Source organism: Ictidomys tridecemlineatus, unplaced genomic scaffold (assembly GCF_052094955.1).
Source record: "Ictidomys tridecemlineatus isolate mIctTri1 unplaced genomic scaffold, mIctTri1.hap1 Scaffold_212, whole genome shotgun sequence".
Classification (NCBI taxonomy): domain Eukaryota; kingdom Metazoa; phylum Chordata; class Mammalia; order Rodentia; family Sciuridae; genus Ictidomys; species Ictidomys tridecemlineatus.
In genome coordinates, this window is record NW_027521824.1 from 249,494 (window position 1) to 273,159 (window position 23,666).

Genomic DNA, 23,666 nt, shown 5'->3' on the forward strand with positions numbered 1-23,666 from the left:
TTCTTATATGAGGTAACTTATCCTTTAGAGAATAAGACACCAAACTAATGAAGTAGAAAAATTAAACTTTTATCCAACGTTTAGGTTGACTACCCAGAATATCTCTAAAAATATGTTGATAAGCAAAATTAAGTTTATTAGGCCTATCGCTTATTGAAGAATGAATGTGACGTGGTAGTTTGATAGGTCTACTGTAACAAAATCCCACAAACAGGGTAAATTAATAGAAATTCATTGTCTACTGTTGTGGCTGTTGTCAGGGTTGATTCCTTCTAAGAGATGTGAGAGAGAACCAGTTCCCCTGCCTCCTGCATGGATTTTGTGAGTTTTCTTGCAACACCTTTGGTATTCCTTGACATGTAGATACATGATCCCAGTCTCTGACTTCATGTACACATTACATTCTCTCTGTGTGTAATTCTGCCCCCAAATATCTATTTTTTAAAAAGACAATAGTCATATTGCATCAGGGACAATTACCATTTTTATATGACCTACTGTAACTTAACAGGTTACAGTTACATCTGCAGTGAGCTATTTTCTAAGTGTGGTCATGTTCTTAGTCGGACTTTAAAATGTACATTTTTAATGGATTCAATTCAACCCATAATACTGTGTCTTAGCATGCTTTCTGAATGAGGAAATTAGGAAAGATTATTTATTAAATTTTAGGCATGGATCATATGAATTTTATGGTAAGTCTTTACAAAGTGGAGTACTGGTTGGGACTGAGCAGATGTTCTGACAGTTTTTAGATTAGTGGGCAAATGAAAAGAGGAACATGAAACATGTTTTTGTTAAACAAACTGTTAATCCTGATAGGTACTAACACCATTGGTTGATTCATGGTCTTATTTAAAATTGGGAATATGTTGGACCAGTCAGATTAATTTTGCCTGATTTCAGTGTTTTTGTAAATAGGGACTAAAGCATATATCTTGTCACAGAATTGATTAATACATAAGAACTTGGGATTCAGTTGATTTCAGTCCTCATCTATATTAACTTCAATTACATAATCCTAACTTCCCACCATTGATTGGTATAACCCAAAGTAATCTGTTCTGCTGCTGGAAAGCTCCATGAATAATAAAATTTAGCCTAAATTTGTAACTCTGCTGTAACTGTTGTTGTAGATTGCTTTGAATCTTTCTCCTCCATGATTGTCTCCAGAAAGATTATTAATTCATTGGTCTCTAAATCTGTTTGTCTATCTAGCTTAATTTATCAAGTCCCATGTATTCTATTTTCTAGCCAAATAATCTAGTTCCTTCAGGTTTTCAAGTAAAAGCTATTACTGTAAATAATAATAATTTTATAGGATGATGATTTTGTTGATATGTCTAATAGCATTGATTTGGGTAGTAATATCATCATCATTACATATATTTTTGCTTCCTAAAACCTGGTTACACATGTAACCACAAAATGAATTAGAGTTTGTCTGATTCATTTCAATCATCTTAACACTAAACTTCTAACACTAAGTGTTACCATTTTAATGGCAGCACAAATAACCATATGGGATTTCTACCCCAAATTCATCTTCCTATTATTTTGAAGTTAATTTGAAAATATTTGAAATACTATATACACTTTGTCTAAGATATTATAGGTGATCATATTTGTCAAAACTATTCTGTTCCACCTGTCTTAAAACAGAAAATTCTAAATTTAAAACAGAATTTCAAATAGGTCTTTTGTAATCAAAGCAGATACATAAATATCTGCATTTCAGGGGAAAGGGGTGACAGATGTTAAGATTAATCTCTCTTGCTAAGAAAACATTATTTTGTAAATACAAACAATGTCAAGGTTTATAGAATTCTACTCATTTTAATTTACAAATATTCAGTGATGGATAATTAGATCAGTACAATGAAGTTCAACAATGAACAGGAACCTTAAAGCAATTTAGAGTCACTTTGAATCTTTAAAGAAAATCCAATAAGCACTTGAAAAACAAAATCAATGGTGAGTTTTAAATGTTTCCTTTTTGATTTGCCACAGGGTCCAAGTTTTCTCTCTGAGGCCGTTTTTCCTAAACATGCAACAAAAATTGAAGAAATGGATCCTTTTTTCAACCTTCATGAAACCATAAGCAAGGTAGGGGAAGAGTCCATCCTGAACTCATAAATGGAATTGGAAAGGTTTTTTTGTGACTTATTGTTTATGTTGGCAGATGCAAGAAAGAAAAATAATCGTGAGAAATAATTTGTAAAGCATGCTAGAAAGAATTTTAATGTATCATATTGTTTTTCTAAGGAGTAAAATTAATAAGCAAATATCCAAAAAAAATTCATTCAAGGTCATACAAATCTATAACTGGTATTTTATACTAAAATATGTCCTTAATATAACAATTAACTTTTCCTTTATAATCTGAAGATAGGTTTGTGTTATATTCCTAATGCTCTTCATCACTTTAGACATTTACATCAATGCAAAATGGGTCTTTGAATTTCTCTGTCCAAAGTTGCTTTCAATATTCAAGATATTTCTTTGTGGTACTTACTGGTTATAGTAAGAAGTGATTCTTTTTTTGAAGGAAGAGGTTAGTCTGCTTTAAAAATAAAACTTGTTTTTACTCTATGGTAGGTGTATTTATATCTTTAGTGCATTTCCTTAATCATAAGTTTATTGTGAAGAAAATTAAGTTTTACAGTGTGAAATAAATAAATTTAATGTTTCTGGCATCACATGACATCATACACATTTTTACATTTGCCAATTATTTATCTGAACTGTCAAAACCTGCCTTTTGGGATAGATTTTATAAAGGATATTGGCATTTCAGTACTTTAAGAATAATCCATATTTATATGTGCTTACTTGAAAGATTTAATCATCTTTAAATCTTAGTGAAATTTTACAAGGTTTTTTTTTTCTCCTTCAAAAAAAGGAAGTGTGGCAAAATGAACCAAGCTTTGGTGATGGAGTGAGCTCAGGAGAGAAACAGGAGTCTAAGGTCATCTCTGACATTTAAGAGCTAGAATTTATTTTATTTCTAAACCTTTAAAATAAGAGAAGTGTGAGTTATATTTTATTTAAAATTGTTCTAAGCTTGAAATATCTGGATCTTAGCTAAATGTTTATCATAGTTTTATTTCTAGTCTATCCCAGTTCCATATTTTACTTTTTAATATCTCCATCATTTGATTTTGTATTATTATTTGGATATAAGAAGAATAGAAATGAATTTAACTACTTCCTTAGTATCCACAATCTTAAAACTTACTGATTATATATGTGTGTGTATATACCTACATATTATTTCACACAAGTATAAATAAATATAAATATGTATATATATTTGAATCAATATATACATATATTTGGGTGAACATATGCATATACTTTATGAAAAATGAATGTATATTTTCAGATATTCCGGCTACTTAGAATATAGGTTTTTTACTTATTTTTAAGCAAATAATTTGAAGATTTAAAGGTAATGGAATAATGATATTTTCTCCATTTTTCTTGTTTTTCTGATGATCAGAAATATCAAGGATTTTGGTGGTAGGGGTGATTTGAGACCATATTAACATCAGATATATAATGAGATGAGAGTATTTTTAGCAAAGAAACCGTTGGCTCTTTTATTATAAAGGTATACACACACATGCTAATTCTCAGATCTTAGCTGTATTTAAGAACAGTGCTGAGAACATGTTGAGAAATAGGCATGTTGAGAAATAGGAAGGGAGAAGGGGAGCCTTGACATTTTTAAGAGGTCAGTATTTAATGTGAACTAGACAGAAGATAAGAGATTATTAAAAGAGAAGGTATAAATGTTTTTATATATTTTCAAAAATATTTGATGTGTAAATGGATATTTCATTAAACCAATGAATATTGTGAAAAATCCATGTCTGTGAAAAAAAATAGAACCCATTTAAAGGCAGAAACAAGAGTTCTAGGAATTTTTTTTATGACCACATGTATGATCCAGATTTAATTTTCTCTTCCCAATTATAGTGGATACTTTCATTGATATTGTAGACATGGACAAAGGGAAGAAGAGGATCTTTACAGTGTAATCATTTTACAAATAACAGAACTGAGGACCTGTACAAAGAACTGTTTAATAGTGTCTGAATTTATTTCAATGTGAATTTTTTGGAAAAACAACAAAATAAAAGCACCTATTAAGTATAGAATAACTGAACAAAATACATGATGAGAAAATATGGAGCTTAGATTTTAGTTCTGTTTTAGCTACCAAATTGCCATCTCATTTAGTACAATGTTATTTTTTACACCAATAAGTCATATACTCCCAGTGTTCTTCCTCACTTGCAGTCTCTGAAGTCAGAAGACACTATTTATTGTGTTTTCTCTAGAAATGTTGCATGTGTGTGATTCAGTACCATTATTAACATTAAAAAATTCTAGGGCTAAAATCTTTAAATAGATTGTTACCTGCATTTTCTGAGTTTTGTTTTTACTTTAAGGCAAAAATCTGTCTAATTCATGCTTTCTTGCTTTTTCTCAAAGATGTGAAAATATGTATGTATTTATCTCCAAAGTATGAAAACAGAGAGCTAAAGTAATTAATTCAATGCTGAGAATACAGGAAGTGACCCAAATGGACTTGTGAAGAATTGAAGTCTTTAGAATGTCTCATTTCACTAGGGGTAATGCTGGTGTTTTCACAGCATGTCACATGTTTATGACATTCCTGTTCCACATAATAGCACAATATGATAAAAACAACATTTGACCTATATTAAAAGACACACTAGGATCAATTCTTGTCTATCAATTATGCCAAACTGATATAAAATATAAGAAATATTTGGTAAAATTGTGACACATATTTAGTACTAAATATTAATATTTAGTACTAAGGAATAACCAGTAGTATAATATTAATAAATATTAAAACATTTTCAAGAAGCTAGAGTAAGTGAAATATTAGAGATATATTCCTTGTTTCTTCCAATAAAAGTTTGTATTTGACATAACATTGTAAGTCACATATTCTTAGTTATCTGTTTAAATAACATAGTAAATACATGCATTTAGTATCATCAGTGATGATAGTGATATCATCTTGTATCCTTTCCAAGTGAGTAACAATTTGCATTCTAGACTTTCTCTTACATTATATATGCTTTTATGTGAATATAAATAATTTCTGCATATAAGAATGTATTATTTGTGCTGTGCTGAATTTAAATAATATTTTTAAATAAATGTCATATAGTATGTGAGTTGTGAGTCCTTGAAGGTGGGTATTCAATGTCCTGTAGTGTTGTTGTTGTTTTTTTTATGAAGTTTGAATTTGTCTTGGCATTTGTCTTTTTGATGTAAAGCATGGAACCTTATAAAGTAATGTGTGAAGCTCAATATTGATACCAAAAGGTGTAATCCATCATGGCTCCAGTGACTGTCAGATGGGTCCATATACAGTTGCTGAAGGGCGACCCATGCTGCAGCAATGTTGAGGCTGTTTTTCTTATCCTCTATAATTACCTTAAAGGTAGTATTTATTCTTAAAATTATCACAGAAGTCAAACATGAAATTAAATATCAGTATAAATCTTAGCTGCTTAATCTTTCAATAACTGAATAAAAACCAACATGGATTCATGTTTTGAAGTAGGCTTATTTACACTCTCCTTTTACACCTAGGAATTTTCTAGCTATGTTTTCAAATCTTCAGCATTTCACTCGTAAGCTGCTATTAGTTATCTAAGCATTCTAGTAGTCTACTGTAAATGACACAGGGAGTAAAAACACTTGATATTCCAAAACAATTAGTACACAGGAATTGGTCCCAGGTAATTAGTAAGGCAAGTAAATTATTTCATAGTGCGTTACAGGAGGTGATCGTAATGTGGTCAAAATATGGAAGGGGAAAGAAAAGACTAAGGATAGAATGATTTATGTAATCTGTGAGGAAAGGATGGAAGGAAGAAGATGGAACCTGAGATTACTATTAGAAGATTTGAAGAATTCACCAGAGAAGTGACATTTGAGAAATTTAGTAGTTTTAAACTTTGTCTTAATGTCATTGAGCTTCCCCTGAGAGTGATTTAAAGATTGGGCTGTTGGTGATAGTGTGTGAAAAATAATGATGTGCATTTTAGAAAAAAATGACAGGTTTGTGGGACAATTTTAAAATCAAATAATATGTTGCATAATATATGAAACACAAAGAAGAGTGAGGAGTCAAGAGTAATTTTAATAGTTCTATCTTAAGCCAAGTTGACATTATTAGTTAATTATTAACTAAATCAGGAATTGGTTTGGAGAAAGTGATGACTTTGACATTGGACATGTGGATATTTGACATGCTATGGTACATCCAGGCAGATGTATTCAGGAGGTAGCGGGACACATATGAGTTTCCTTGGGAAATCCTGGCCTACAATGCACTGTAGAATATATATAGTGTCCACTACTCACAAATCAATTTAAACTAAAAATTAATTTTGATTAAATTAGAATTTCAATAAGAGTTTCAATTCCTCAGTGACATTAGCCACAACTCATGACGGGTGTCTAGGTATGCCAGTAGCTACTGTGTCTCAGCAGATTACAAAAAATTTATAGCATCATTGACAATGCAGGTGATGTTACCCTGACAATCATGCAGAGGAGGAAGAACAAAATGAGATGGAAAAGTCCTAGGATAAAATGGCACTTGTAATATGCAAAAAAAGAATAATTTTTAAAGGGGAAAATTTTGAAAACTACATCCATTCAATCAACTTTTTACTCATATAACTTTTAAGCCAATTATTTGGATTTCTTTTATGGTTTTCTTCCTCATTTATGCCTGACCTTCAGATCATTGCTATATTCAGTAAACAGGTTCACATTGCTTGTTATTCATTCCTTAGACTATTTTAGTAGATGTAATGTCCTGTATTTAATATTTATTTTTTATTTAACTTATTTTATTAGCACTTTATTCCTAAAATTTTGTTCATAACAGATATCTAATTAATGATGGGCATAAACTTATATTTAAACAAAGCAAAAAATAGTTTATCTGTATTTAGAAGACTTTACAAACAAATGTGAATATAGGTTATTTGGGGTACCAGAGGAAAGGTATCATCTATTATGTTATTGGGTTGACATTACATTTTATTTGGCACTTCAAATACTCTATATTATAAGTAAAAATCTCTGAATATGAACGGTACATCCAGTGAAGCAAAAATATATGTGGTATCATGAAAACCAACAAATTATCTAATTATTTTTGCAAGTTTTTCAAGAAATATTAGTTTGACTTTTTATTGTCTTTCTAACCCTATTTTAGAAAAGAATGTCATTGTTTTTCTTTAATATTAGATATGCAGTAATAGTATAAGGCTTTCAATAATACTTCCTTAAGAAGAATTACATATTTCCTTTTCCTTTATATAATGTCCAACTATGATCTTTTACTAAAAGTATTTAGGGGTGGCCAGGTGTGGTGGTACATGCCTGTAATCCCAGTGCCTTGGGAGGCTGAGGCAGGAGGATCCTGAGTTCAAAGCCAGCCTCGGCAAAAGTGAAGTGCTAAGCAACTCAGTGAGACCCTGTCTCAAAATAAAATACAAAAATAGGGCTGGGGATGTGGGTTAGTGGCCAAGTGCCCCTGAGTTCAATCCTCAGTATCCCCCAAATTATTTGGGGGTATTAAGGGTGGGAGCAGGGATGACAAATGGGAGATCAGTGGAATGAATCTGACCAAACATTTCTATGTACATATATGAATATACCAAAGTGAAATTCACCTTTATATATATTCATAATGCATTAATTTAAAAAAAATTATAAATAAGTAGAAGAAAGATCAATAGAGTAGAGGAAAGAAAACAGGAGGAGAGAGGAGGGAAGGGAAACAGAAGTAAAGGGAACAGAATTGGAGTAAATTATATTCCATGCTTATATAATTATGTCAAAATAAACCCCAATATTATGTATAACTATAATGAACTAATAAAAATTCTCAGAAGTAAAAGAATACATTAGTAAACATCTGATATTTGAGTGGAAAGGAGTGGCAAGGAGTAATAATATTTAAAAAGTAAAGATAGCAGGGGTGCGGGGGGGCTGGGGTTGTGGCTCAGGGGTAGAGCACTCACCTAGCATGCTTGAGGCACTGAGTTTGATCCTCAGCACCACATAAATGCAAAATAAAGATATTGTATCTACTTAAAACTAAAAACTAAATGTTTTTTAAAAACGTAAAGATAGCACTGGCTGTGCATAACTTTGTATGTTATTTAAGTATATCTATGTACCCAGCAGAATAGAATAGTGACAAGTATCAGTGGTTCAACTTAGTAACAAGAAAACATTAGCAAGTTTTGCACCTGCTCCAATTTGCACCTTGTAAGTTTGCAAGACACACTGCTTCAGGTCAATTTTACCTTAGTATTTCAGGAATTCCAGATATTTTGCTAGTCATGATAAATAGCCTTGCAGGACAGTTGTCATTAATTAATGTTGAATATTAAGAGTAGGCAGTGTATTCAATCTGCAGTGCATGCATATAATCTGTTTTTTTAAAATCTCTATTTTTCAGGGAATCTATAGCATTAATCCTAAATGTACTCTCTATTTAACAACAACAAAAAGAACTATTGGGTATTACAATATTACAAAGAAAATATAGTAGGAATAGTGTTTTTTCTCATTATGTATGTGTAGAAATATTAAAGTAAGATTAAACTTTAGAGTAAGGCAGTGTTGATCAAAGCCTAGAAATTATGGTTAGTAATCCTTATATAGTTTGTATCCTATAATACATTTATATTTTCTTTTTTTTGGATATAATTTAAACTCAGTTTTATAGTGATGTAAATAAAGATATAAGCAAAGGTTAATGGTGATGTCTTTAGTGATGAAAAACATTTAAATGATTCTAAGTTTTAATGATTTCAGCTAATAATAATTGCATTCAGCTATAAATCATCCTTTAGAGTTATAAAACTGTAATTATTTTGATTAATGGAATCATATTTGTTAACATATTATGTGGCTTTTGAAAGATAAATTTTCTATTTTTAAAAAATATCATTTTGAAAACATGTTTATACCAGTTGCTACAATATTGTTAATATTCTTAGAGCATGTTAACTGAAAACTTAAGAAAATCTAATGATTTTATAATTGTAAACTAGACAGACTAAAATACACAGTGATTTAAATTCTCTTAATCATAGCTTTGCAAAAGAGTTGAGTTGCCTTATATAAACAAAGAAAAAAAAGAGACCACATCCTTTATTTAGTTTTTTAAGTTTCAAAGGCATGTTGTATTCATTAGACTACTATAATTTCTGATATAATACTTTAAAATGCTTAGAAGACCTGGTTGTGGTTTCTAATCTAAATGCCCAAATATAAGTGATTTCCTAGTTCTCTAATGTTGATATATTGTTTGGATAAAATATGAAAATATATTTTCTGTTTAGGAAAGCAAGTTCAAGGATATTCTATAATCTTGTGTATGTATACATTTGAGGTTATTCTAAAAAAATGAGGATGTAAAGCTTTTGTTTTAAAAAAATTTGTAATTTTCCCCTGCTATATTAAATTATTGGTACTATATTCAAAATGTTTCCATAGAGATCTACACTCTATATTTTCATGACATTGAGCTAAACCAGAAAACATCCCAAATATGTACTTTCAATCCAGAGATTGCATGTTGTAATAAAAAAATGTTGGTTGGAAATACTCGAGGGAGATAATGGTATATTAAAACCAACCCCTTTTGCTTTGAAGAGAAAATATTATAGGTGTGCATTTTCTTCATAAATGTATAATTAAACTCAATATCTTCATTTATTGAAATTGGAGACTGTGTTATGACTATTTTCTCTTGCCCAGAGAGGTTTGGTTTATTGTTTTTCATTATGCTGCATGAACATTATAGTTTCTAAAGGCATGCCTTATACCCTTATACTATCATTTCTTTTTTTTCTTTATGTTTTTATTACTCAAAGGTGAATTATCACATAATAAGAAATTGTTAAAATTTGACTCTCTTTTTAACCAGAAGTTAGTTATCAAAGTGAATATTTTACCCAATGCTATAGTATATTAAAAGAGCTAGTACTGCATATTAAGTTAGGAACAAGTAGGAAGGCTGTGACCGAGTATACATTTACATAAAAACTAATTTTCACATGTATTTGTATTATAATATTAATATGTTATTCATATAAATCAGAATATGAGTTATATGATCACTAAAAATAATGTGCAATATTTTAAAGGCACAATCTTTCAGGAAACAGTCACATCTAATTGGAAAGAAGTAGGTTTATTCTATAAAGTAACATTTTTAGTGATAAATGAATTTTGTATATTCTAAACATAAATTCTTATTTTAAGAACCGGTTAAGAAGTTGAAAGTGAGTTTTTTTATGTTAAGTTCTGCATTTTTCCCTCACTTTGAAGAGGAGACTATCTTTTCAAACTATTCTTAGATAATACTATTCTCAAAGTACTACAGAAATACAAAGGCAAAGGGCAGAATAATCAGTGAACTAATCCAAGGTAGGCGGGTTGAGTGTCTTTTCAAAAAGTGTTGTTGAAACAAACTCCTGTATAACAAAACTATTTAAAGCCTCCAGACACTATCTACTTAATAAAAGCACATTGAATATAACACAGCATATCAGAAGAATCTGAGCCATCTTGAAGTCTATTATTATAGTAGATTTTAATCTTGAGACTGATACTGAGGTATCCTGGGAATAGTGCCTCTTATCCCTATGTATGGCTATAATAAAAGATGCAAACACATACAAATGTACACAAACTTATATAGCATAGACTAAAAATGGTACATATTTTCAGTGAAATCACTCTTGATATTCTTCCTTGGAAAACCCTAAGACACACACACACATACATAACACACACATTAAGAAAAAGTTTATATTTATAAGTCTCTATCTCTATCAGTTTCTATGTGTATCTATGTCTTTCTTCTTTTCTAGGAAGAATCCAAATTTGGGCAAGAATAAATGTCTTACTATTGTTTCTGTTTGTTTACCGACCCTTGGTTCTGTATATTCTGCTGCTTTTGGTGTGATACATAAAATATTCAAATTGCAGATTTCTTATAGTATGTCACCATTTGAATGATGCAATGGTTTTTGTTCTTTTTTTTGTTTGTTTTTAATGCATGCCAGGCAAGCACTTTATCATTGAGTCATTTCCCGAGCCCTGATGCAATCTTCTAGTGTGAAATGAATATATCCCCCAAGCAGGACTATTTTATTATAGAATTACAATTCTTACCACTAAATAAGAATTATATTTGGATAAATCAAGCAAATTTATGTTTTAAAAAGCATAAGAGATAACTATTTTGGTGTAATTATATTTACTTATTAATTAGTTCATTTCATTTTTAAAAATTAAGGCTTAAATTTTGAAATTACAGTGGCTTAAGGTAATTTAATAAAGATTCAAATAGTAAAATTTCTGCATTTAAAAATAAAATTATAACAAATAATAGCTATATTCTTAAGTCTTTAAGAAAAAGCGTTATGATTCCTAATAATTCCAGACTTTTAAAAACGCAAAGAAAATGGTATCCAGTTCAAACATTTTCTTTAATGATAAAAAGATACATATCAGATAGAATGTTTTTGTTTGCTTTTTGTTAAACACTCATAAGCAATCTTGTTTAATAAAAATAATGAAATTCTATTGACTAATGTAAATGAAAGTTCTAGAATAGACATTTATGAGGTGTGGATCAAATTCAGTGCCAGACCCACTATCTGTTTTAATCTCAGTTCTGTCTTCTATATTGAACATTTTATCATTGGAATTTCTTCATATTAAAAAAATACTGTTAGTAATTTGTGGGCTTCTATTTGCACATGATTCTGTCAAATCAGGTGAGAACCTTTGTTCTGGTGACTTTCTCAAAACAGCGACTATGCCAATTTCTAGAAAGCCCCAGAAAAATTAGCTTTCATCTTAGTGTTCTGAATTGGTTTCTGGCTTCATTTTTTGAACCAGTCTTTATGAACAGGGATATATTGTTAACTGAATAAAGCCTGGTTTGCATAAACCAATCACTGTAGAAAGCAGATTAAGGTTACCCTGATGAATTTAGGAGAGTCACTCTGGTGCAAGGGGGATCATTTTGGGTTTAATATGTGGATGCAAAACAGTATGAGTTGCAGAGCAGCAAAAATGTTGTACAGGCAACTACCAAAATCCACTACTGATTGTAACAAATGCTGTTGTCCACACAGGAGTAAGAACCAGTATTTGGAAAATGCAAAATCAGTTCTCAATAATGGAGACATTTTCTGATGATGGGATGCTGTACGCTTTGGTATATTTAATCATTATAATCACCAGAAATGGAACAGGAGAGGTATATAAAAGTTTTTAAAAAAGGGTAAAATATGATATGAAAATTATTCATAAAATGAATTTGGCTAACTGCATTTATTCCCATAGCTTCACTGCTTTTGCTGTAGAATTAAATGAAACTAACAAGAGTTTTTTTTAAAAAAAAATAAATAAAGCTCACTGCATTTACCAAGAAAATGTCTTTTCCTGCCCTCTTCATAGACATCTGAGGATAATCCCCATATTCACCCTGAGACTCAAAGTCATTCTCAAATATAACAGCTTAGACTGATGCAACAATGAATTGATTGGATTTGACAGATGAGCAACACCTGTTTGCCAATCTGGATCTGAGATAATCATCTCTTATAACACTATGCTCTTACAGAGGTGGGTGACTCTCAGAACCTTAAAGAACTCTGATTGAGTACCCCAGCTACGGACAGGGACTCTGCAAGCCCATGTAGTAATTGAAGGAACTAATAAATATTTTTTTATAGTAACTTACATTCAAAATATGAGATATTTTTAAAAATTAAAACTGTTTAAAGACACAGTATCTTTCTGCTCTTCAAAAGGAGACATCTTGTCAATGTTAGAAATGTTTAAGAGCATGCCACTATGTGTAACACATATCTAAGTGTTTTATTCTATTTCTTACTCAAAGACTTCACACTTAAAAGACTTTGATTATAGATCAAATGATAATGTACTTACACTTTTCACTATTTTAAAATTTTAACCTTGATCCAGAATTTAACCAATTAGCCATAATTGCCAATTCAATGAAATAAGCATACAGATGTTGAAATGCTTTACACTCTAAATATCTTCCAATTTAGCTATCATCATTTATTCATGCCCAAATTTGGATTCTGAAGTTCCCATTTGAAAAATTTGTATGAGTATTTTATATATGATATGGCTGTCAGTTATTGGTCTACCAAATTAATTCCTCATATTTCTGATTTAGCTATAGTTTATAAGAGGTTCTATGTACTAGCTTTCTGCTACTATAATAAGATACCTGAAATTATTGTCTTATAAATAAGAAGGGTTTATTTTGGCTGTCAGTTTGGGAGTTTTGAATGCATGGCCAGTTTTACCCATTGCTTTGGGGGCTCCAACCAATAATTGTAACAAATGCTGTTGTCCACACAGGAGTAAGAACCAGTATTTGGAAAATGCCAAAGGGTGTGCTAGGGAAAACCCACTTATTTTTGGCAGGGAATAAGAAAAGAGAGAAAGAAATTACTGGGGGGGGTCCCATAATTGTCTTTGAGGGTAAACCCCCAATAACCAGAAGATGATCACTTAGGTCCCACATCTTAAAATTTCAGTACCTCCTAATAGTGTTGTGGCCTGGGGACCAATCCTTTATTTATAAACACTTGGGTTTTGGGATCATTCTAGATCCAAACTATAGCACTCTATAAAGCCCACAATTTTTCCTGGCCATATAGTTCAAAGATACTGAAATTCAATTTAGTAGTTACATGTATATTTTCAGTTTTGTTTTTGAATATTAGTAACAGTATATTTCATAGATTTAGGAGTTAAAAGATCAGAGTCCATATTTAGGAACCTATAGAAATATTATACTAGTCAAAATTTATATTTAATTTTAATAATAGCTTAATATGTAAAAAATGAAGGAAGGGATAGGAGAAATTTGTGGAATTTAAAATAGTTGAGAAGGCAATACATATCAAACTATTTAAAAAGTCGTGGAAAACATGAAAAGAAAGATTTTCAAAATAAATAAATGAGCAAAACAAGATTATTACCTAAATCATAAGTTTTTTTTATAGGGGTATTACTGGAAATTGACCCTAGGGACATTTTAACAGTGAACTTAATCCCCAGCCCCTTTTTTTATTCTTTATTTTGAAATAGGGTCCTCCTAAGATGCTGAGGCTGGACTTGAAATTGTGATCCTCCTGCCTTAGCCTCCTGAATTGCTGAGATTACAAGCATGCAGCACCATACTAATAAATTTCACCTAAATACAACAAATTAAACATTATCCACAAGTCCCGAATGTTAATTAGACATTTATCTGATCCAAGTATTTGATCAATTTTCAGGGCAGTGGAAAGAAAACATAGATTCTGTGATTCCTTTTCATTTTTCCATATCAATTTCTATCCTAGGAAAGATTCAAGGAGAAGACTCAGGTGTCTTTACTGAAATAGTTGATTCCCATCCAGATTTTTTCTGATACCAGTGAGTTAATTATGAAGTCAAGCTATTTTACTCCAAGTTGCCTCTAGGAAATATGGTCACTGTGCCTAGAACTTGAGCTTTAAAATTTTAATAGTTGTCACAGATGGCTTATTCCCTCAGTTTGGCAGCATGTGTTACATAGGTATAGCCTCTCTAGGTAGTACATATGAGATCAAGTGCATGAGCTTTTTATAAAGCTACCTTTACAATTAAATTCAAAATATTTTTATTTAAAAATAAATCACAAGATTATTTTCAAGAAACCTACACAGATTAATATATACCATTTGGAGAATTTGAACAAACTTAAGAATCTAGATATTTTAATGCATACAGTAGCTTCTCTGAAAAATCCATTGCCTAGTATATGCAAGGCCCTTGGTTTTATCTGCAGCACTGGGGAAAAAAGAAAGAAAGAAAGAAATCTATACAAATCCCCTATGTGACACTGATGATAAAATATTTCATATACCAGTCTCCAACATTTAGCCAGCTTTATTGGGAATTGAAGTTGTTCTTGTATATACCTTATATCTTCTAACAAGTTATAAGATTTGGACCAAAATTTATCTCTTCTTGTCCATCGCTTTATGTCCTATAACGTTTGTCACTGGTTGGTTATATTAACCACTAGTTACATCTTTTATTAAATAACTAGAGTCTCTTTGCTCTGAAACCCTCTGCATTAGCTGGCACTTTGTCCCTATTTCAGCTACAGCATAAAGCATCATGTTTACACTGGCACAGATGCAGTCGGGAGTCACAGTTAAGTAATAAGAATTATGCCCTGCATGAAGCTTCTGTAGCAAACAGTCTGACCTGGTGGGTAACTACTTCACCTGTTCAAAGTGGCTTAGCTATCAAACTGGCTTCTGCTCACAGCAGTTTTTCCAAAAGTGTTATCCTTAAATGTGATCTATTTTTAAATATATAGAGCATAGCAGACATTTCTATAGTTGATAAACTGAATTGTTTTCTCCACACCCTTACTTACTCTTTTTTTTTTCCTTTTTGAAATAAGATTTCACTGCTTGGATATTTTTAAGTTCTATCTATTGAATGTCTTGAATCTAAACATTTTCCGAGGCTCATGTGGATGTCTTAAAATCCCCTGGTTTGGAAGAATGAGACTAAGGAATATCAAGTAATTATGGTTCATTGTTTCTGCTTGTAGTGATTCATAGCCTGGCTAATCCAGAGTGCGGATTACCTGGAGGGAGGATGGATGTGGGCAAAATAGATATTCCAGAATGGATGCACTAAATGTCTGGGTACAGGGGTCCATGTAGTGAATGTATAGAAAACAGTTTGACAAGAGTCATAGAAAGCACAGATACTTCAGATTAGAAAAAAAATGTAATTTTCTTGTTGGAAGGCTTGAGGAAATAATAAAAACACTCTAAAATAAAAAGAGAGAAAAGTTATTGCTTTGTTTGTAACAATACGGACTTTATTGAACCCCTCTAGGTCACATTTACTGCTTCAGTCAAATAGTAGAAAGCACTCTTCATCTAGATCACCCATAGATGTACAGTAAAGAGCAATAAATATAGAATTGTGAAGAAGTGATGGATCACAAGTAATGTAGAAAAAATATTTAATTAGAGACAATGCTAATTATATTTGTTAGCACCGTTCATTGTGAAGAAATGCAACCATTTAGTGTTATCTGTTTACTGGCCAATTTGGAAAGCAGTACGGAGATTTCTGGGAAAGCTGGGAATGGATCTACCATTTGACCCAGCTATCGCCCTTCTCGGACTATTCAATGAGGACCTGAAAAGAGCGCACTATAGGGATACGGCCACATCAATGATTATAGCAGCACAATTCACAATAGCTAGACTGTGGAACCAACCTAGATGCCCTTCAATAGACGAGTGGATAAAAAAAAATGTGGCAGCTACACACAATGGAGTATTAAGCAGCACTAAGAAATGACAAAATCATAGAATTTGCAGAGAAACAGATGGCATTAGAGCAGATTATGCTAAGTGAAGCTAGCCAAGCCCTAAAAAACAAATGCCAAATGGCTTCTTTGATATAAAGAGAGCCACTAAGAATAGAACAGGAAGGAAGAGCATGAGGAAAAGACTAACAGTAAACAAAGACGAATGGGGGGAGAGAAAGGGAGAGAGAAGGGAAAGCATATGGAAATGGTAGGAGACCTTCAATGATACACAAAATTATAAGAGGTTATGAGGGGCAAGGGGGAAGGGGAAAAAAAAGGGAGAGAATTGAACAACAGCAGAGGAGGTAGAGAGGGAAGATGGGAGGGGAGGGGAGGGGAGGTGGGATAGTAGGGGATAGGAAAGGTAGCAGAATACAACAGTCACTAATATGCCATTATGTAAAATTGTGAGTATGTAACAGATGTGATTCTGCAATTTGTAGTTGGGGTAAAAACGGGAGTTCAAAACCCAATTGAGTCAAATGTATGAAAGATGATATATCATGAGCTCTGTAATGTTTTGAACAATCAATAAAAAAAAATCAAACCAGGTGGAAAGGACTAACTTTGTTGATTATGTACGTGTTCTCATATTATTTTCATAATAGGTCTATAAATAAAATATTGTCATGCTACCATGTTCTATTAATAATAAAGTGATGCTCAAAATGTATATGGGTTTTAGCACGATAGGTTTTGAAATCTAATAGAAATAGAGAACCAGGAAATATGGAGTGTGGTTTCTTTGCTGTCATGATAAGGAAGTGTAAGAGACTTTGGTATTGCAAAAACTCTTAAGAGGGAACAGAGAGCCACAAGACACATGCATCCTTGGGTTGATTATTTTAGCAGAAAACTGCTTTCTCAATCCCATAAAATTGACAGAGAATTTCCAGGAAAGGAAGGGTAAGAATGCATTTATCCACTGGCCCCCATACCTCATTGTGAAAGGTTCAAAGGAAGCAAGCCCTATCTGACTTCATCTCCCACTTCTCTTCTCACTCTCCTCTAGCCTCATTGAACTCTTCATTGTTCTTCAAATGCAAAAAGTTCCCTTCTGCTTTCTCCACAATAGTCTACTTTTGAATATCCCAGTGGCTCACTCCAAAGCTTGTTTTATGTTTCCTTTCAAATGTTACCTTGCCTCTGAGGCAGTTCTTGGGAACCCTATATAGTAGCACCCATTTCCTCATCAGCTTTTTTATTTTAAAAGCCCTTACCTTCTCTGACATAATTTTTTTCTTTCTCTTTCTTTTCTCCCTCCCCTATTTCCCCAGTCCTTCCTGCTTTCCTTCCTTCCTTTTCTTCTTTCCATTCTACTCTCCTCCTCCCCCTCCTCTTCCCCCTCCTTCTCCTCCTCCTCCTCCTCCTCCTCCTCCTTCTTCTTCTTCTTCTTCTTCTTCTTCTTCTTCTTCTTCTTCTTCTTCTCCCTCTCTCTCTCTCTCTCTCTCCCTCCCTCTCTCCTCTTGTCTCCTTCTCTCACCCTTTTTACATTATTGTCCTGTCGTCCACTAAAATATAAATTCCTTAAGGGCAGAGACTAGGTCTGTTTTCTTCCCTGCTTTACCTACAGAAGCTGACCCATAGTTGATGCTCAAAAATTGTTTGTTGAATAAATGACTAAAAAACAATTGACAGCATAGCATGGAAATAAACTAAAATAGTGTGATTCTTTGTTACTGTACACGTCTTATTCATTCCAGTGGTGATTGACTTGACCTAGCACATGACACAAGGACACAAGGCAGCATGTCATTTCCATGTCAACTTCACGTGTCTTTCAATTTTAATACATATACATACTGATTCCATACCCTATAAGGCAGCCTTATATACCATACGTATCAGTGAAAGGACACTCTCAGAGTCCATGCAAAGTCCAAGGACCATGCCACATACCAGAATGTCACACAAGAGATTTATTGTCAGTAACAGTAGTCATACCAACAAGGCTGTCCCTCTGAGGAGGAACTTTTCTACTTATAGCCATTTTGTAGAGTTTTAAAAATTATAATAAATTAAATTTATTCAAGAAAATGTGAAAATAAATATTAATATTTAAAATTTATTTATGTTCATGATTCCAATGTCAGATTTACTAATTATCAGTACATGCCATTGAAAATGAAACAAATTTATATTTCTTTTTTATCATAAAGTGGATCATATGCACAAAAGCAATTATATAACATATGTGCACCTTAGAGAATTTTCATGAAATGACCTCATATACAACCATAATCCAGGTTAGGAAATAGAACAATGCCAGTTTCCTAAAAGACTACTGCTGAAGTGTCCCTTCTCCATTACAAATCCAAATATTTTTACCAGAGATAACTACTAAGTTGTATTTTAAATTATCCTGTCTTTGCTTTTCTTTATACATTCATCTCCTTAATATGCATCCTTAAATAAATATATTGTTTATCTATTTTCAAATTTCTAAAAAGAGAATTATAGATTTTTTTGTGATTTGCTTCTTTATTCTCTGAAACTTTTTTTCTACAGAAAACTATAGACAGAAGAATTAAAAATTAAAAATAATGTTGTTTCCCTTAATTTTTACTCAAAATAAAATGAGGGAGATTGACAATCAGGAAGAACCTGGAGCCTGTAAATATCTCAAAATGTAACACTTAAGTTTTACAAGTTTTTTTTTTAATAGATAAATATACCCATGATATTCATTACCCAAAACCATTCTAGGAAAGACCAACAGAGTAGAGCAGCCCTGTTCCAAGATGTACAAGCATTAAATGGCTACGATTATACATTTGTGTTAGGGTCTGTAAACAAGTCAGGATGGCGCCTGGCAAATGTTAGAGTCTGTAAACAAGTCTGGATGGCGCCTGGCAAATGTTAGAGTCTGTAAACAAGTCTGGATGGCGCCTGGCATTTTGCCAGGGGGAGTGGTTTGTGAGGTGGTGCCAGCGAGCCATTAAGTGTGGAGAGATTTCCTACTGGTTGACTGCTGCTGTATCTAGTTTATGTTAATTAAGATAAGCTGTGTGGAATGTATAAATACCTCTGTTGTCCTACAATAAACGGCTCTCACTCCTTCTGTATTAGTTGATACAAGTTGCTTGTCATCCCCCGTCAGCCGGACTGCAGCACATTTGAAAAGTGATTCAAACATATTTTAGAAGCAGAGGGAGTGATAATATGATCAGATACCCATGTGATAAGAAATTATATTAAATTATACATTTTGAACCCGAGAGAAGCACAGAAACTAAAGAACTAAAGTTAATGCACATTTCTAAAAGGAAATCCAAATAGTTGTTTCGAAGGAAAATGAGTCAGTATCAGTTCAGAATAAAGGTGCATTTGATTTTGAAGAATCAGCACTGGAGATGTGTATTGGCTATGTTTTAAGTTTTTGAACAAAAGCATTAACTTTTTTTTTATACTGGGAATTAAACTCAGGGACACTCAACCACTGTGCCACATCCCCACCCTATTTTGTATTTTATTTAGTGCACATAAACTTTGATAATAAAAAGAAGACTTATTCCCTTATCTTATACATGTTGATATGTTTGACAATAATTTGTTTATTTTCATTACTATAAAACATTCTGTTGCATAAATGTATCAAATTTTGTTTGTCTATTGCTCTACTGTTGATGGGTATTAGGACTCTTTCCAACAATTATTAAGAATATTCTCGTAAATAAATATCTCCAGTATAAGAGTTTTCTCTAGGATATGTACACTGGAATGGATTTACTGCTTTATAAGAAATGGATATCTTTAATTTTACTGGGGAATGCCAAGCTGGTAGAACAGTTAAGCGCCAACACCCCCAAAGAGCAACTGAATAGTCTATTGATCAAGTGGAATTTACTACAATTACTTTACAAAGGGAGGCTGTTTATGGTTTGGATCTTTAATATCCTCCCCAAAAGCTCATGTTTTAGAAGCATAATCCCCAGCATGGCAGAGTTCAGAGATGGGGCTTTTAGGAAAAGATTGGATGATGAGAGCTGTTACATCAGTGGATTAATCCATTTGATGGATTAATAGTTTAAATGGACTACTGGGTGGTAATTGTAGGTGAATGGGCATGGTTAGAGGAAGTTGGTCACTGTTCTGCTTCACCTCAGACTCAGAGAAATTGAGTTGGCCAACAATAGATTGAAACTTCTGAAACTATGGGACATGACCAACTTTTAATCCTCTAAGTTGCTTTTGTCAAGTATTTGAGTCACAGGGAGAAAAAGATGAATAACACAGGCACCAACTTGATGAAAACTTAGTAGTATCTCAGGATTTATTGAGTACTTGGGTATTTGAGCTAAAGTTTTAAGGTGAATGTCTTAAGTCAGAAAAATATTTGTGGATTGAGAAGTATGGTAAAAGAGGATTATTTTATAAGAAAACTCTTCTTTCAGGTGAGCAATAAAAGATGTGTTGTCCTGTGAGAAGAGGTGTTTGCTCAGAATAGCAAGCTATTTGTTTGGATATATTTGTTGACAGAAATTTCTCGAAGCAGCCATTCTGAAGTCAAACAACAACAAGTGCTGGCAAGGATGTGGGGAAAAGGGTACACTTGTACATTGCTGGTGGGACTGCAAATTGGTGCGGCCAATTTGGAAAGTAGTATGGAGATTCCTGGGAAAGCTGGGAATGGAACCACCATTTGACCCAGCTATTGCCCTTCTCTGACTATTCCCTGAAGACCTTAAAAGAGCACACTACAGGGATACTTCCACATCGATGTTCATAATAGCACAATTCACAATAGCTAGACTGTGGAACCAACCTAGATGCCCTTCAATAGATGAATGGATAAAAAAAATGTGGCATTTATACACAATGGAGTATTACGCAGCACTAAAAAATGACAAAATCATGGAATTTGCAGGGAAATGGATGGCACTAGAGCAGATTATGCTAATTGAAGCTAGCCAAACCCTAAAAAACAAATGCCAAATATCTTCTTTGATATAATGAGAGAAACTAAGAACAGAGCAGGGAGGAAGAGCAGGAGGAAAAGATTAACCTTAAACAGAGACATGATGTAGGAGGGAAAGGGAGAGAAAAGGGAAATTTCATGGAAATGGAAGGAGACCCTCAATGTTATATAAAATTACACATAAGAGGTTGTGAGGGGAATGGGGGAAAAGAACAAAGAGAGAAATGAATTACAGTAGATGGGGTAGAGAGAGAAGATGGGAGGGGAGGGGAGGGGGAATAGTAGAGAATAGGAAAGGCAACAGAATACAACAGTTACTAATATGGCATTATGTAAAAATGTGGATGTGTAACCAATGTGATTCTGCAATCTTTGTAATGTTTTGAACAACCAATACAATAAAATAAAAAAAATTTAAAATTAAGCTTAAAAAAATTTCTCAAATCAAACAGTGAAGTTGTTTTTTAAAACCTTATCTTTATAAGCAAGAATATCCTGAAATAAATAGCTATGAACACAAGTAGTCTTGTTTTTTAGTGTTGATCATCAAACTTAGTGGTTACAGGTAATCTTAATCCTTGAAACTATGTTTGACAATTATCTTTGATAAAATCCTCTACTAAATTTGATTTTGTTTTGGTTTGCTCTTTCATTTTTGCCAATCTGAAATGTATCAAGGCCGCTGAATTGTGGCTTAAGTTATTTTTCTCTGATTGGTGGTGAAGTTGAGGACCTTTATATATTTGTACTGGCAATTCTGGTATTCTTATTGTTTGCATGCATGTTTTCTAAGTAACTATGAAAACAACTATAACACTTATTGGATTGTTTTTCTTGTTTACTCATAATGTCTATATATTCCAGCAATGAGATTTTTATTAGCTAGATGTGTTGCAAATATTTTCCCCCAGATTTTGACCTTAACTTACACATTTTTTTTTTATGAACAGTTAATTATTCACTTCAGTTTTACTTAGCTTACCATGTCTTTCTTTATCTTTAATGTTTGTAAGGTCTTAAATTCTTACCTACTATGAGGGAATAATAACATATTATCTTATAAATATTTATAAATTTTCTTTTTTATTTCAGTTATTATGATGGTTATTATGATGGTAATGAAGATGATGATGGCTGTGATAATTTAAGTAGGAGTGTAATTTCCATTTTCAACCTCAACTTTGTGAATTACATCCTACTTCAAAGGTTATACAATGAAACTGTAGCATATATGAAGTTTACATATAAAAGATTGTTTCTGGACTCTTGAATCCTTTCTTCATTTTATTGTCCATCTGTATAAGCTCAATGCTGTTTAGTCTCATACTTCTAAAATAAGCTGTTCTATCTGATAGATCATGGTTCCCTATTTAATTCTTCCTTAGGAATATATTGACTGTTCTTGCTCTTTGCACTTCTATAAAAATGCAAAAATCAGCTTGCCAATTTCTAAAATGTCCTGTTAAGGTACTTATTTGAGTTAAAGTCAATATATAACTTTCTAATAAATACTTTCTTGCTCTAATGCTATTGATTTTGATTGTTCTCATTTACCGTGCAAATGCAGTGATTGCAACAGCAAGGTAAATAATTGAAAATTCTAGATTTAAAGATGATTAGTGTTGAAAGTATCCTTCAAAATCATCATTTTAACAATCAATTTTTAAGATACTTAATTGGAGGTAAAAAATACAGAATGTAGGTAGCTGAAGTGAGACTTAAAATTGTTTTATCTCCATTCCTATTCATTCAAACAAAAAGACATTTAGCACTTCTGTATGTGCAGGGATATAAAATGAACAAGATAAGAAACTGCACTTTTCAGGTATCTCACTATATAATACTTCATAGCCCCAATTCAATAAACCCAGTAGACTTATCTTTACTAACAACCTTCTAAGTGACTTCGTTTCACAGGATATAGAAATAAACAAAAAAACAAACTGGGTACAATGGCAGACATTTGTAATCCCAGCAATTTAGGAGGCTAAGGCAGGAGGATCACAGATTCAAGGCCAGCCTCAGCAAATTAGTGAGGCCCTAAGCAATTTAGTGAGGTCCTTTCTCAAAGAAAGGCTGTGGATATGCCCCAGTGGTTAGGCACTCCTGGGTTCAATCCCTGGTGCTTAAAAAAAAAAAATAAAGTTTAATTGTCTTCATAAAGCTAAAAGTCTATGTGAAATTAATATAACAAAAATAAATTCAATACAAATCTTGCTTGAAGGAAAGTAT

The 23,666-nt window shown here is 32.4% G+C and overlaps 1 long non-coding RNA gene across 1 annotated transcript in view; it reads left to right on the top strand.

Moving 5' to 3' along the window:
- Nucleotides 1-2,008: 2,008 nt before the first annotated feature.
- The window catches only part of LOC144373022 (uncharacterized), a 143,386-nt gene continuing 121,728 nt past the window's right edge, over nt 2,009-23,666 (top strand). Inside the window, exon 1 of the long non-coding RNA XR_013432826.1 lies at nt 2,009-2,106. This is a non-coding gene — a long non-coding RNA (uncharacterized LOC144373022). The remainder of the gene's footprint in view (nt 2,107-23,666) is intronic.